The following is a 13,213-nucleotide window of genomic DNA, read 5'->3' on the forward strand; positions in this document are numbered from 1 at the left end:
TGATTGCTCTGGAGCAGGTTTTCATCAAGGATCTCTCTGTACCTTGCTCCGTTCATCTTTGCCTCGATCCTGACTAGTCTCCCAGTCCCTACCGATGAAAAACATCCCCACAGTATGATGCTGCCACCACTATGCTTCACGGTAGGGATGGTGCCAGGTTTCCTCCAGACGTGACGCATGGCATTCAGGCCAAAGAGTTCAAGCTTGGTTTCATCAGACCAGAGAATCTTTCTCATGGTTTGAGAGTCTTTAGGTGCCTTTTGGCAAACTCCAAGCAGCCTGTCATGTGCCTTTCCCTGAGGAGCGGCTTCCGTCTGGCCACTCTACAATAAAGGCCTGATTGGTGGAGTGCTGCAGAGATGGTTGTCCTTCTGGAAGGTTCTTCCATCTCCACAGAGGAACTGGAGCTCTGTCAGAGTTACCATCAGGTTCTTGATCACCTCCCTGACCAAGGCCCTTCTCCCCCGATTGCTCAGTTTGGCCGGACGGCCAGCTCTAGGAAGAGTCTTGGTGGTTTCAAACTTCTTCCGTTTAAGAATTATGGAGGCCCCTGTGTTCTTGGGGTCCTTTAATGCTGCAGACATTTTTTGGTACCCTTCCCCACGTCTGTGCTTCGACACAATCCTATCTCTGAGCTCTACGGACAATTCCTTCGACCTCATAGCTTGGTTTTTGCTCGACTGTGGGACCTTATATAGACAGGTGTGTGCCTTTCCAAATCATGTCCAATTAATTGAATTGACCACAGGTGGACTCCAATGAAGTTGTAGAAACATCTCAAGGATGATCAATGGAAACAGGATGCACCTGAGCTCAATTTCGAGTCACATAGCAAAGGGTCTGAATACTTGTGTAAATGCAATATTTCATTTAAAAATAAATTAAAAATAAATTAACAAACATTTCTAAAAAACTATGTAATATTGGGTATTCTGGGTAGATTGATGAGGGGAAAAAACTATGTAATCAGTTTTAGAATAAGGCTTTAACGTAACAAAATGTGGAAAAAGGGTCTGAATACTTTCCGAATGCACTGGATATATATTATTTATTTKTTTCTTTTTGGGCCTGTTTTGCATGTTATTTTGGCATTAATACGTGTCACATATCAGTTTGCAAACAATGTAAAAAATATATATAATATTGAGTTCATAAAGCCGCATACAAAGATGGTCTCGTTTTTGCTTTTTTGAGTAAGGCAGCTCCAAAATGCAGGTTTTTCAGCCTAGCTCTGGGCTTTCTGTGGTGGTAGGGCAGCCAGCGAAAATTACGGAGCATAGGGGTTGGTAATGTTCTCTAGTTGCGCCGTGAGTGGCTCAGTGTTCTGTCAGAAGCCCCTTGGATGCTGCCGTAGAGTTGCATTAGAAGGGCCCATCCAAGAATGCTCAAGGTCATTGACCACAGATAAAATTACGTCAAACCCCGTTATATCTTTAGTAGCTTTGATTGGACTGATCATTTCAACGTCATACTTTCCAAAATTTTGCCAGCAAGCTAGCAGTCATCATCATGAATCAAGTCGACAATCTACTAAGAAATCCTTTTCAATCGTTGTCATATGAAGAGATATTATAGATAAAACCTATCGGTACTCATTGGCCATAAACATTACACAGCAAGTTAGAAATAGCAAATTCAACAATGAGTGGTTTGGAAGAAATCAGTGGCTAACGGTAAGCCTGTTATTCAGTGGAGTGGATGTGTGGTCCAAGTCTGGGTTTAATTGTCTCTTTTCCAAGTTTAAAAGGATAAACATTCAACATTGGCCATGCTGTCAATCCAGCATGACTTCTGCCACTTTCAAAACAACTGGAAACTCGCAACTGGGAAATGTCAGGGTGAGAAATTATTAGGGTGAGCCACATGGGCTACTAACAGCTTACTACACAACATACACTTAGTATACACATCTCCCTGGCATATTACATTATATATGCAACAGCATACAAGACATTTTTGGACTCACCTTGTTGTGCTGTAATCACTTGAACAGGAAGGTGGTGCGGTGGTCCTTATTTTGGGAAAGTTTCGTCATCAAAATTTGTCATCAAAGTCCGGCATTCTCTGGATTTATGGTGCTTTCAAGACAACTGGGAAGTGATAAAAAAACAAGTTTGAATCATGACATCAGAGATCTTCAGGTCGGAGCTCTAGAAAGAGGCCCAAGTTCCCGACTTGGAATTCCTGTTTCCCAGTCGGAGCTAATTTTTTCCAGAGTTCCCAGTTGTCTTGAACTCACTGAAGTCTGAGATTTCCGAGTTTCTAGTTGTTTTGAACGTGGCAGAAGTCATGCTGGATTAACAGCATGGCCAATGTATCAAACTTTTTTCTGGCCCATGGTGTTGCATGTGAATGTCTATCCTTTTAAGCTTGGAAAAGAGACCCTTAAACCCAGACTAGGACCACACACCTACTCCACTAAATAGCAGGCTAGTGATTGCTTTGCAATGCTTGCAGTCAGCCACTGACTCCTTCCAAACCACTCAATGTTGAATTTGCGATTTCCAACTTGTTGTGTAATGTTAATGTCCAATGGCTGATGAGCACCAATARGTTTTATCTATCATATGACAAGGATTAAAAAGGATTTGCTAGTAGATTATCCACTTGATTCATGATGATGACTGCTTGTCTAGCTTGCTTGCTAAAATGTTGAAGTATGATGTTGACATGATCAGTCCAATCAAAGCTATGGCAGATATAAATGGGTATTTAAGTTCTGGTCAGATAACCAAAAAAGAACACAACTTTTTGGCTATTCAATACCCTAAAATTGCCACTTTTTATACTTTGCCGAAATCACACAAGAATGTTACAAAACCTCCAGGGCTCCATTGATGCKGTAACGGCCCCTCTATCTACTTTTGTTGACTTTTTTATTAGACCACTCGCAGAACAGCTCCCCTCCTTTGTAATTTAACATTGGCTGAAATAGTACTCACACACAACTATTCCATGTTTCTAAATGATTTATTTATTCAGACGAAGGGTATTGCTATGGGATCCCCCATGGCTCCTAACTATGCTAATTTGTATGTGGGTTACATGGAGAAACAGTCTATTTTCAATCCTCTCAAAAATGTTTTCTTGCATAACATCATTATTTGGAAACGGTATATTGATGATATTTTTTGTTCTGTGGAGGGGTGATGCAAAACAGCTCCAGGCGTTCCATGCTTTTCTTAACTCCTGTTCTGAGCATCTGAGATTTACTATGTAATCTGATACACGTCAAATCAGTTTTCTTGATCTTCTGATCTTGTGTGAAAATAATGTTCTATACACTGACCTTTACAGGAAACCTACTGATCGTAACAGTTTGTTGAGGGCTGATAGTTGTCACCCACTTCCTTTGAAAAACAGTTTGCCCTACGGCCAATTCTGTCGAATCAAAAGAATTTCAACAGAAATATGGCTCAGACGCAAAGAAAATCCAAGGAGAGGGGGTACAAAAATGGTCAGATTAATACTGCCATTGAGAAAGAAAAAAAAAAAACGAGACATGACCATTTTCAAGGTCAGTCTCGCAAAAATAAGCATTCGTGCGTTCTAACTACCCGCTATTCAAAGTGCTCTGAACAAATTAAGGGAATCGTTTACAAACATTGGCACATTCTAAGATCCGATGATAGTATCGATAATGTGTTTTCGGACCTTCCCTTGGTTGCATAGGCGGAAATCCCAGGGGGGACGGGGGGGACACGACCCCCCCCATCTTGGGAAAAATATGATTTGTCCCCCCCAATATATCACTGTAAACATAACTATGTAATTTCAATAATATTAATAATACGCAATGAAAGCACTTGTGCTGATTATAGACACTTAATAGCGCGTTTAAGTTTCAAAAGATAGCGACCCCCCCCGCCCTTTGCCTCACAATGGTTTGATCCACTGCCAGTTCTTTAGCTGGCAAGGTAATAAAGGGTTCGTATCTACTGTCCGAAAGGGACATGTACGTAACTGACGTGAGGTTAATCCAGTCAATCCATAGCAGGTCCATAGCAATGTTATTCATTTATTTTTATGTTGGCAGGGTTCACACACTAGCTGAATTTGCAGAGCTAGCGCGCAAACTAAAGCAAACATTAACTATCAAGCTAGCTAGTACCTATTCCATTTATGTGGCGTCGTCAAAGATGGAATCTTTGCTATCGTCAGTTTATTCCAAGATCAGCATGCAGCTGTAGTGCTTCGACYTCCCTGTGATAAGGTTAGCGATAAACTGAAGTCCAAACTGAACAGAACAGAACTACACTCTCTTCTACCATTGTCTTAAATATATATAATGGTCTCGTTGCAAAAGATAAATTGTCGCTAGTGAACTTTTTATTTTTTTATTTTATTTCACCTTTATTTAACCAGGTAGCAAAGATTATAGCAAACACACAGAAACGYAATTGGTGCTCGCTAGCTTTACAAATTCAGCTATTGTTGGAAGCCAGCCAATATGAAACAAACTATTTAAATTACAAAAGGTTGCAGCATGTGTTGTGTAAATGTGTGTGTGTGCAGCTAGGCCAGCCAGCCAGCCAGGTAGAAAAATGACAGACATAGAAGAAGACGGACATCAGAGTATTTGTCAGTACACCAAAACGCATAGTAAGAACTCTAGTATCCTAATATCTCAAAGACTAGTTGATAAAATGTTAATAAGAAAGAAGTGAAATGCTAATGHAAATGTTTCACAATGATGTCATTAGGCAGAGCAGGCAACAGATGGCACACAGACAGCAGAGCTGGGGACAGATATGCAGGGACAGACTGGCAGAGACAGGGAGTCTCAGGTAAGTTTGTTGAGTCTTTGTTTGGCAACATTATGAAAGGTTCTCAATTTTTTTGACTTGTAAAATAGGGACATAATTGGAAAATGCCATGGATACCCCCACTCTCAACTTAAACTGGTGACTAAACTAAGATTTGTTTACGGCAATGGTAATTGCTGTTGTGATTAATTGTGTAGTTTTGGGTACGGTAGTTAGGAGTACGCAACACCTTATTTTTTTCTAGGAGACAGACTGTGAGTCAGTGAGGGTGGTGAAAGGGAAAGGCCAGGAGAGAGACTTCAGAGGACAGTGTCACAGCCACGGCAGGACCAAGTGTCACTTGTTTGCCAGCAGCACCAGTATAGGGGACAGTGGCAGCATTGTCCAGTTACACAGTGATGCACAAAACCATATCAGCCACACCCACATTTATAGAACCGCAAACTCTTGCAACAGAGTGTTGACGTTTCAAGAGAGATGGTTTCGCGATTTCCCTGGCTACATTATAATCCATCAATAAAAGGAGTGTTGTGTTTTCACTGTAGCCAAGGTTTTCAAGCCAGCCATCTTTTGGCCAAAGAGCTGATGCTGCTTCATTAGTGCAGGATTTAGGAACTGGAGAAAGCCATTGAAAATTCACAGCACAATAAATTGCCAAACCCACCGCCACTTTGTAATGTGTAACAGCACACCAGCTAAATCCAATCAGTGTCCAGTTATGTCCAGCGCGTGGGTAAACAGCAGGATGACGCAAGGCATTGCTTGATGAAAATTGTTAGTTCGGTGCGGCATGTAGTAAGACAGGGACAAGCCTTTAGAGGCACACGGATGACAGTGGGATTTATACCAGATTGAAACTTAGGGCAGAAGAGATGATCCCATTTACTGAAGTGGTTAACAGAGCGTACCACAATGTACACAGGCCCAAAGCACAGAATGAAATTCTGAACATCATGGCCAATACAGTCATTCGAAGCATTGCCGCTGAGATTAGGTCTCTTCCGATTGTACAATTTTCATTAATTGTTGATGGTACTCAAATGTCTCTGGTGCTTGAACAAGCGAGAATGTCTGTCTGGTCATATGTTGACCATGACCATGTCCCTCACAAGGAGTTTATTGGGCTATACAGGGTGTCGGAGACAACAGGCGAGGGCATTGCGAAAGTGCCAACTGATGTGTTGTTGAGGAAACCCGCAAACATATGCTCGGTTCTTTTGTTCAGTAGTGTGTATAGCAGTGGTTCTCAACCTTTTTGGGGTACTGGAACCCCTGCATATTTTGAGGCAAGYKAGGCAAGGTTTTGAGCGGTCCTCAGGGACCTCCACCCCCTCTATATTATATGTAAACTTACTGGAAACCTTGTGGTACTGACTACATTCAATACACTTTTTTATTTCACGGACCCCTTGCAATTAGTCCATGGACCCCTGTTTGAGAACCCATTGTGTAATTGATAGTTGTTCTTTTGTTTAGTAGTTTTCAGTACACTTACAAATGATTTATTTCATGTTATTTTATTTAAAATTGCATACTTTGTGCGACATACTTGTCCATAGCTGCTGTTTGAAGAGTTGAGACACTGACTGAAGGATATTTTGTTTGATTTATTTGGGTTTTTCATTGAAGTAGTTATTTTGCTTTTAGAACTGTACTTATTTTAAGCTTTTTTTTCTTGCAAAGATATTGTAGACTCAGGCCAGTGGCACATATTTAATGACTATATAAATGTATCAGAAAAAGTCAAATTAAAAGGTCAATTCAATACGGAGACCAACTTTGTGATGGTTCTCAATGGAGATTCTTTTAGATGTGATCACACCATGTTCATTGTATTTATGAAAACTACACCCATACAGTGTACAGTACCATTGTCACCTACTGACCTTTCTTGATATTGCTGGTTGTAAGTACGAATACCTGCATACATACTGGACTGGTAAGGAGCACTGCTATAACTATTATTAGTAGTAGAATTATAATGATTTAAACATTTGAACAAGTTGGGAAAACCCTTCAGTTAACTACTGTACCTATCAATTATCCAGTTGTAGGAATTATGGTTCGTCAATATACATTTAACAACGTATGCTATGTGTTACAGCACTACTTTTGGTGTCCCCCTCAGGAATTGCTCTTGAGAAAATTTAATGTAATTGTCCCCTCCAAGGTTGATCTCAGATTTTCGCCCCTGCTTGGTTGTATTCTTGCGGGGCAGAAACCTCAGAGATCAACTGGTAAACTCTGATTTACCACCCCAAGATATCCCTGCACAACGTGTATTTGCGCCCCTACTGGATGGAAACTACAAGTGTAATGGCTGTGCTCAATGCAATAGCACTTATAAATGTCGATCCTTCAAACACCCCCAAACAGGGAAACAGATCCCAATCAAAGGTGTTATCACGTGCTCCACTAAGGCAGTTATTTATTTTATAACTTGTCCTTGTGGTAAAAATTATGTGGGTAAAACAAAAACAAATTAAAAGTACGTATCTCGGAGCATCGTAGCACCATTAGGTGCAAAAACTCTACAGTTGCGACCCACTTTTTGGAAGAAAACCACTCGATTTCGTCTACGTTATATTGGCATCGAACATGTCACCCTCCCTAGGAGAGGGGGTGACCTCGACAATTTATTGTTAAAACGACAGGCTGCTTGGATCTTTAATTTAAAGACCTTTATCCTGCAGTGTTTCTCATTATACCCTGATGAAGACAGCTTGTCTGTCGAAACGTTGGACATAAATATTTTTGAGTGTGCGGCTCTCCTTAATTTTTTAAGTGTTCCACTCCGCTAGCCAGCACCTCGCCTAAATAGGTGTGCGTTTCTTTCGCCTCTAGATATGTGATTTGACATTTTATCTGTGGCCAATGACCTTGAGCCTTCTTGGATGGGCACTTCAAATGTAAATCACCAAAGGGGATTACTTTTTCGAGCTCTCGCCGTAGATTTTGCGGTAGTAGTGTCCCCGTGAGTGGCAGAATACTGAGCCAATCATGGCGCAACTAGAGAACATTACCAACTCTTACGCTCTGTATTTTCCGCTGGCTGCCCAACCACCACAGAAAGCACTGAGCTAGGTTGAAACACCTGCATTTTGGAGCTGGCTCAAAACAGGTGGATGGATCGCCACTGCTTACTATAATATTTTACATTTCTTAAAACTTTAAAATAATTATGATCATACTTAGTGACAGTACAATATTGGCACTATTTCATTTAACTATCAACAGATAATTTTATCCTAAACGTCCACTGAGCAGCGCAGAGACAACATTAAAATGTGTGCAGACTCGTTACAACTTCAYCTTTAGCACGGAGCAGGGGCGAAAATCTGATGTCAACCTTGGAGGGGACAATTACATGAAATTTTCTCAGGAGCAATTCCTGAGGGGGACACCAAAAGTAGTGCTGTAACACATAGACTATGTTGTAATATGTTAAATGTATATTGAGGGACCATAATCACTACTACTGGATAATTGTTAGGTACAGTAGTTAACTGAAGGGTTGTCCCAACTTGTTTAAATCATTATAATACTACTAATAATAATAGTTATAGCAGTGTTCCTTATCAGTGCAGTGTTCCTCTCTCTTGAAACGTCAACACTCTGTTTGCAAGAGTTTGCGGTTCTATAAATTGTGGGTGTGGCTGATATGGTTCTGTGTCATCACTGAGGGAACTGGACGATGCTGTGCCACTGTCCCCTATACTGGTGCTGTTGGCAACAAGGGTGACACCTGGTCCTGCCGTGGCTGTGACACTGTCCTCTGAAGTCTCTCTCCTTGGCTCTTTCCCTTTCACCACCCTCACTGACTCACAGTCTGTCTCCTAGAAAAGAAATAAGGTGTTTGCRGTACTCCTAACTACCGGTACCCAAAACTACACAATTAATCACAACAGCAATACCATTGCCTTAAACAAATCTTGGTTCAGTCACCAGTTTAAGTTGAGAGTGGGGGTATCCATGGCATTTTCCAATTATGTCCCTATTTTACAAATCAAAAAAATTTGAGAACCTTTCATAATGTTCCAAACAAAGACTCAACAAACTTACCTGAGACTCCCTGTCTCTGCCAGTCTGTCCCTGCCTATCTGTCCCCAGCTCTGCTGTCTGTGTGCCATCTGTTGCCTGCTCTGCCTAATGACATCATTGTGAACATTTCCATTAGCATTTCACTTCTTTCTTATTAACATTTTTATCAACTCGTCTTTGAGATATTAGGCTACTAGAGTTCTTACTTTGCTTTTGGTGACTGAAAAATCACTCTGATGTCCGTCTTTTACTTTTTCTGACATTTTTCTACCTGGCTGGCTGACCGGTCTAGCTGCACACACACATTTACACAACACATGCTGCAACGTTTTGAAATTTTAACATAGTTTGTTTTCATATTGGCAGGCTTCCAACAATAGCTGAATTTGCAAAGCTAGCGAGCACCAATTCCGTTTCTGTGGTGTTTTGCTATAATCTTTGCTACCTGGTTAAAGGTGAAAAAAAAAAACTAGCGACAATTTTGCTTTTGCAACGAGACCATTAAATATATTTAATGACAATGGTATAAGAGAGTGTAGTTCTGTTCAGTTTGAACTTCAGTTTATCGCTAACCTTATCACAGGGACTTTGAAGCACTACAGCTGCATGCTAATCTTGGAATAAACTGACGATAGCAAATATTCCATCTTTGACGACGCCACATAAATGGAATAGGTACTAGCTAGCTTGATAGTTAATGTTTGCTTTAGTTTGCGCGCTAGCTCTGCAAATTCAGCTAGTGTGTGAACCCTGCAACATTAAAAAAATATATACATTGCTATGGCGCGATTGACTGGATTACCTCACGTCAGTTACATACACTGAGTGCCTTTCGGACAGTAGATACGAACCCTCTATTACCTTGCAAGCTAAAGAACTGGCAGTGGATCAAACCATTGTGAGGCAAAGGGCGGGGGGGGTCGCAATCTTGTGAAACTTAAAAACGCGCTATTAAGTGTRTATAATCAGCACAAGTGCTTTCATTGCGTATTATTAATATTATTGAAATTACATAGTTATGTTTACAGTGATATATTGGGGGGGACAAATCATATTTTTCCCAGGATGGGGGGGTCGTGTCCCCCCTGTCCCCCCTGGGATTTCCGCCTATGGCACGGAGTGATTTCATCCGTCTGTGACCAAGAGAAAAGGGTCTTCATTCAGTTCTATAAAATTATTTCGTTTGATTATTTTATCATGTTGAGCGCTCTAAATCTGACTGAGAATATTACAGCGAGATGAAACCACAATGCCTGGACTCGCTAGACAGTCACCGTTCATTTGCCGTCTCCCAAACTGAGGTGGGTTCAGTTCACTTGAATGTTTGGTACGCGGTGGAACGCTTTGTACTGAACGACTCGTTTCCCCAAAATGCTCTTGTACGTTCTTGAACAGACTTTGAGGTATGTTAGCTCCCGTTTGGTCAGGTGTGGTTTGAAGCCATGTGTTACGTATTTAAAGGGAAGTGGCCATGCTGACAGCGTTACCCAACCCACAACCCAACTCATCCCTCATCAACTGGTCGTTCAGTACAGCCAGAGAAGAAGAGGCGAAGTGAGAGGTTTTACTCAAGATCTGTCAACCAAAAATAAACCCACGAAGTGAATAATTTTTGTATGGAGGTCAATGAGATCGTGTCGAATTTGGTCAACAAAAAATGTAATTGCTAATTTACTACATGAGGCTTATTTGATTGAATAGAAGTGTCGTAATGGTAAGGTTGTTACGAATAAACTGATATAAGTGGACGCACGTGGCATTTTCGGAAACTTTGGGGAAAAAAGACTAACTTTGGAGTTGTGCTTGTTGTCATAGAGATAGAGGACTCATCATGGACATAACCCATTTTAACATGGACCTTGTGATAAAATAATTTAAATGTTGAAAGATAATGGTAAAATAATTCCACTCTGAAACGTTATAACTGTGAAATTGATTAGAATCATAAAATTATAATCTGATGATGTGTGAAGTTTTAGCCCGGAATTAGGTTAAACAAGGTATCTGTATAGTGGAAAAACACAGACTGTCTGAGCAAGGCGTAGCTTAGGATTTGAACTTGTGTGTGTGTGCCTAGTAAAATAGGCACACAATACTGAATACACAATTAAAACTGTGTTTGGACCGACCTGGCTAGGCCTCTGAGAGACTTGGGAGAGGACAGGGAGTACTTCTCAAGGTCTCCCTAATCTTGGGGGAATGGAACTGTCGGCTGGGTAGTGATACAAAGTGGTGCGAACTGTGGAGAAGGATAAAACTCACCTACTGTTTGTGTGTATGTATGTGCGTAGGATACCTACTGTTTGTGTGGAAGTATGTGCGCAGCTATAAAATGGATGTTTTTGTATTCTTGACTTTAGAACGTTCTCTGAATAAACAGTACTATCTTTTTGCATAAGCTGAGTCTTTGACTAATTATTATTAAACCCGTGGTTTTACAGATCTAGGGGATTGGTCAGAGTTATTGATTGATTGTCATTATCATTGGAATTGAAAATTCTCGTGACACCTTGCCGTTGAGGATTTCAGTAGTAGTCAACTGGATGAGTATTCCTATGAGTTGGGCGCAATCAACGAATGAAGAAGAAAATTGACTACTTTAAAATGGAGATAGCATCAATGGTGCTTACCATTCTGTCACAGACGCTATAYTGGCACAGCTACAAAGATGAGTCCACTATCTATCTCTATGGCCTGTTGTTCACATGCGTATCTGCCCTCTCATTGTCTAGAATGGTCCCATCTGATCTCGCCTCCTCCCGCCTGCCTTCCATCTTTGAGGACATACATTTCCGTTGTTAGAGTGGTCAATCGACTATCTTCTAAATATAATAGACAATCTTTGGTACAGCACCGTTTCCGTTCAATTGAACGTTCCAGGACTGGACGCAGCCCTGGACTCGCTCACTCAGAGGAAGAGATCATTTATTCTTTGTCTGGATAGGCCAGAAAATGTTACGCCACCTAAAGTAAGTGAGGGCAGTTGTTGCCTCTCATTCAATTAGTGATGGCGAACTGTCTGATCTGGTGCACTTGTCTACCCAGTATCTTTGGTTTAGAAATATGATTTCCTTTGAGAACTGCAGTAACACTTGACATAAAGCCATCAGGTCATATGCTTTATTACTTGACATAACCATGTATGAGCCCTAGTAATGTTTATGTTTTATCACATGGCTTATAATATGGATCTGTGTAGCACATGTTCAACTGACTTAAAATGTTTGTTATTTTAGTCAGGATCATTATAAGAGGATAATAAGACATTCTGAGGGTGTCATATACATTTTTCAATCTTTATGTTACTGGCTTTGAGTAAAGCCAGTGTGTTCTATGTATGTGGATGACTCAACACTATACACGTCAGCTACTACAGCGACTGAAATGACTGCAACACTTAACAAAGAGCTGCGGTTAGTTTCAGAATGGGTGGCAAGGAATAAGTTAGTCCTAATTATTTCAAAAACTGCTTGGAGTAACCCTGGATTGTAAACTGTCATGGTCAAAACATATTGATACAACAGTAGCTAAGATGGGGAGAAGTCTGTCCATAATATAGCGCTGCTCTGCCTGCTTAACAACACTATCAACAAGGCAGGTCCTACAGGCCCTAGTTTTGTCACACCTGGACTGCTGTTCAGTAGTGTGGTCAGGAGCCACAAAGAGGGACTTAGGAAAATTACAATTGGCTCAGAACAGGGCAGCACAGCTGGCCCTTAAAAGTACACGGAGAGTTAACATTAATTATATGCATGTCAATCTAATCTGTCATGGCTCAAAGTGGAAGAGAGATTGACTTCTTCACTACTTGTTTTGTAAGAGGTGTTGACAAGCTAAATGTACCTAGCTGTCTCTTTAGACTACTAGCACACAGCTCGGACACCCATGTGTAACAGTATTGCTTCCGTCCCTCTCCTCGCCCATACCTGGGCTCGAACCAGGGACCCTCTGCACACATCAACAACTGCCTCCCACGAAGCATCGTTACCCATCGCTCCACAAAAGCCGCGGCCCTTGAAGAGCAAGGGGAACAACTACTTCAAGGTCTCAGTGCGAGTGACGTCACTGATTGAAACGCTATTAGCGCGCACCCCGCTTTGACCTCCTCCTTTTCCGCAGCAACCAGTGATCCGGGTCACGGCACCAATGTAACAGTATTGCTTCCGAGGCGCACAGTACTACATAGAGCCATGACTACATGGAACTCTCTTCCACATCAGGTAACTGATGTAAGCAGAAGAATCKGATTTTTTAAAAACAGGTAAAAACTGTGAAGAGACAGAAACACGCATATGCACACAAGCGCTAGCACACGCACTCTGCTCACACGTACATTGTATTATTGTTGTATGGTGGTATTATACATTTTGTATTGCAGATATGTAGTGGTGTAATAATGTTATATG

This window comes from Salvelinus sp. IW2-2015, unplaced genomic scaffold (genome assembly GCF_002910315.2).
Source record: "Salvelinus sp. IW2-2015 unplaced genomic scaffold, ASM291031v2 Un_scaffold640, whole genome shotgun sequence".
Lineage (NCBI taxonomy): Eukaryota > Metazoa > Chordata > Actinopteri > Salmoniformes > Salmonidae > Salvelinus > Salvelinus sp. IW2-2015.